Source organism: Dioscorea cayenensis, chromosome 1 (assembly GCF_009730915.1).
Source record: "Dioscorea cayenensis subsp. rotundata cultivar TDr96_F1 chromosome 1, TDr96_F1_v2_PseudoChromosome.rev07_lg8_w22 25.fasta, whole genome shotgun sequence".
In the NCBI taxonomy this organism is placed as follows: Eukaryota; Viridiplantae; Streptophyta; class Magnoliopsida; order Dioscoreales; family Dioscoreaceae; genus Dioscorea; species Dioscorea cayenensis.
The window spans coordinates 21,575,278-21,578,951 of record NC_052471.1 but is presented as its reverse complement, the minus strand read 5'-3'; the positions used below and the strand labels follow the sequence as shown (position 1 = coordinate 21,578,951).

At 41.9% G+C, this 3,674-nt stretch overlaps 1 non-coding gene across 1 annotated transcript; it reads right to left on the bottom strand.

The window, feature by feature from the left end:
- Positions 1-3,062: 3,062 nt before the first annotated feature.
- Positions 3,063-3,169, bottom strand: LOC120267926. The gene has a single exon (XR_005538628.1). It is a non-coding gene; the product is annotated as a small nucleolar RNA R71 (small nucleolar RNA).
- Between the last annotated feature and the right edge of the window lie 505 nt (positions 3,170-3,674).

Sequence of the window (3,674 nt, the reverse complement as noted above, 5' to 3'; positions counted from 1 at the left end):
CATAAATGCACACATATTAGCGCTAAAACCTGATAAAAGTAATGCTCATTATAAGAAAAGAATAGTTCGCATTCTTATCACACAAGCACTTATCAGTGTGACTGTCTTTTTGCCCTTCTGATTTGTGTGTTTGCATTGAGCATAATGGAGGTTGGCACACACTCACATGTCTTTGAGCAAAACTTGTGTCTTCATGTTTGTTCACTCCAAGACTTCATTAACAAATGCATCCATGATCTACTTTTGGTTTTTTTCTTCCACAATTGTCTCCACAACCCTAAATGGAAAAAAGAACACAAATACACATGCATAAGCGATAAAATTTGAGAAAAGTAATGCTCAATGTAAAAAAATAATACTTCGTATTACTAATACACAAGCACTTATCACATGTGCATCCTTCAGAAAGATTATAAGAATTTTGGTGCAGTCTTTGTTAGTCAGACTCAGAAAAAAGAAAAAGAGAGAAAGTGTGAGTATATATGTGTGAAAGAAATAAAGTATCTCTACTGATCTCCTAGAACCTGTTGCATAGTCATGATAAGTGCTTGTGCGATATGAATGCGAAGCATTCTTTCCATATGTTGAGCATTACTTTTCTTGGGTTTTTAAACTAATATGTGTGTTTTATGTTACTTTTATGCAGGTAGGGTTGTGAAACAAATTATGAAGGAAAGAAGCCAATGTGGATCACAATGCACTGATTTTGGATGAAATCTTGCTAAAGTTCAAACACGAAGATATAAGTCGGGTGTGAGATGCTAGAGTGTGTGCCAACCTCCCCGTATTTGAGTTTGCACAACCATTTGGAGGGACACAATGGCAGTCACACTCAAGCACTTTGACTTATGCACATAGAACAAGATTTCCATCAACTTATTCGTCCTTGAAGAAGCAAAGCGATCCACGGCATAAACGTGTGCCCGTTTAGGTTACCTCGATGAAAAGTGGATTAGGGAGTATTTTTGGCAGAGCACTATAGCAGGTTACTATAGTAAATCGCAGTAGCAAACACTGTAGCAGTTATTGTTTACAACCGGCCTAAAATGACAGTTTCAGAGAATCCGCACGGGCTTGTGGAAATTACCCACGACCATGCGGAAATTCCACAGGGGCGTGTGGATTCCCGATTCCAGCCCTATTTAAAGCCGATTCAGCCCCGATTTCAGTATTGTTTTCTCCATCTTTTCCCGAACTTGAGAGAGGGCTTTGGCTAGGGTTTCGAGGTGTATTGGCCAAGGTTTTGGAGAGGTTCTACGGCACCGACATCGTCATTTCTTAGGAAAAAGGTTGGTAGGGGAGTTTCCGTCGAGGCGTATCCTATACCGGACGAGGGAATCCTTGGACGACAGTAGAGGACTTTCCACAAGATCATCGACACGACTATCGAAGGGGTTTCTCTATGGTTTCATTGCTTTTACATTCTATTTCTTTGATTTTACTTAGCTCCATGGAGAGCTAAACCCCTAGTGGGTACTTGGGTATTTGTGAACCGTAGGATGTATTTGTTTCATTGAATCTCTTTATTATGCTTTCAATTAATTGATGTTTGTTGTGTGTTCCAACCTTGAATACTTGATTGTATGAACATTTCCCCTAGAGTGACACTAGGGTTGAGAGTTCTTGTTGGTAACCTTGTGAGTGAGTGACACACCACGAGCGTTAGACAAAGCTAGGTTGAAGACGGTTGAGAGGATGAGTCGAAAGGTACAGGAGCGTCTCCTTTCCCCTCTGACGTGATAGATTCTACCTCCGTTCCTCGAGTTCTTTGCGGACATAATAGAGTGAATGGTCTAAGGGATGACCCTCAGCTGGGGCTTAGTTGTGCGTGCAACGGAGTGAAGCGTTGAGGTGATCTTAGTATCTAGGGCTTAATCATGCTTAGGGACCTTCCACCTGGACGAAAGGGTTAGGTCTATAATTAGGAAGAGATTTATCACTTGGAATCGCTAGAGCTCATTGTAACTCTATTCGAGTTCGAGGTTGAGAAGTTATCTAATCTCTCCTCCGGGACATGTATAGAGTTAGGCATAGTTGACCATAGATTTGGGACTATGTATTTAAGGATTTCCACGACTCACCATTGCATTGATTAGGAAGCATAATAGAGGGTTCTTGCACTTGAACGATTGTACTAGACAGAGCATTATCCGAGTACCCCATCTTTATCGATTGCCTTACCTCCTCCTTCACTCGTGCTCTCTTATTTGTTGTTTTTACTTTTGAGAATTGAATCATTGTCACACTTATCACTACTGATCTTTCACATAGCTAAGAAACAGATTAAGTGTTTTTATTCCCTATTCCCTGTGGATTCGATACCCGCTCATCCGGGATTATTACTTTGACAAACTCGTGCACTTGCGGCATATACGCAAGGGGATCTTGTCATGTTTTTGGCGCTATTGCCGGGGAGTAGGCGTTTAGAGATACTTTGCACTTTGTTTTCTTAGCTATTTCACCATACATTCTATTTCATATCTTCTTATTCTATCATCGTTCTAATTGCTTTTTCTTTCTTTTTGGGTGCAGCTCTAGGTTGTGACCCGAGGGAATCCCTTAATATTGATTGAAGGAGATCCTGAGCTTGAATGTACACTTAGAAGAAAAGGGAAAGAGCCTGTGCAAGAACAGTCTAATTTAGCTGATTTGGAAGTGGAAGAATCTGAAAACATGGCAGAACAGAATGAGCAACAGCGAACATTATCTGATTATGCCAGACCTTCAGTGTTGGGGACAAAGTCGAGCATTGTGCGTCCCCCGATTACAACTCAGAACTTCGAACTGAATCCTGCATTCATCCACATGTTGCAGCAATCCGCAAAATTCAATGGGTTGGCCGATGAAGATCCAAATAGTATATAGAGAGCTTTCTTAAGGTATGTGATATGCTGAAGATAAACGGGGTGACGGATGATGCAATCAAGTTCCGAGCCTTCCCATTTTCCCTAAAGGTTAGAGCGAATCAGTGGCTACACTCATTACCTAGAGCGTCAATTACCACGTAGGAGGAGATGGTAGAAGCTTTTCTGGCCCATTATTTTCCTCCCGGAAAATCAGCAAAGCTTAGGAACGAGATCTCATCCTTTGTTCAGTTGGAATTGGAGTGTCTATTCAAGACATGGGAAAGGTTCAAGGAGCTCTTGGGAAAGTGGCCGCAACACGGATTCCCGGAGTGGATGATTGTTCAGACCTTTTATAATGGTTTGAACCCGAGTACAAGGCAACTCTTGGATGCGGCAGCAGGAGGTACCTTAGGTAGCAAGACCCCCAATGAGGCCTGTCAGTTAATTGAAAAAATGGGGTTAAACAGCTACCAATGGAATGCTAGGGAGAAGAAAAAAGTGGTCGGTCTCCATGAAGTAGATGTGGTAACTTCATTGGAGGCTCAAGTGGAAAATTTGGGTAAGAAGTTAGATCTTCTAACTTCAAATAGAGTGGCGGCCGTGACTAATTGCACCAGGTGTGGTGGAGGACATGCTCCCTCTGATTGCCCGATCTCTATCGGTGATGTTTCTTCGGTGGAGAACATTGATTTTGTAGGTAATGGCATGAGACCTCAAGGAAACCCATATAGAAATACCTACAATCTGGGTTGGAAGAACCATCCCAATTTCTCATGGATTAATCAGGGTCCACAAAAGGCCATGGGGTCACCGGGTTTCCAACAATAA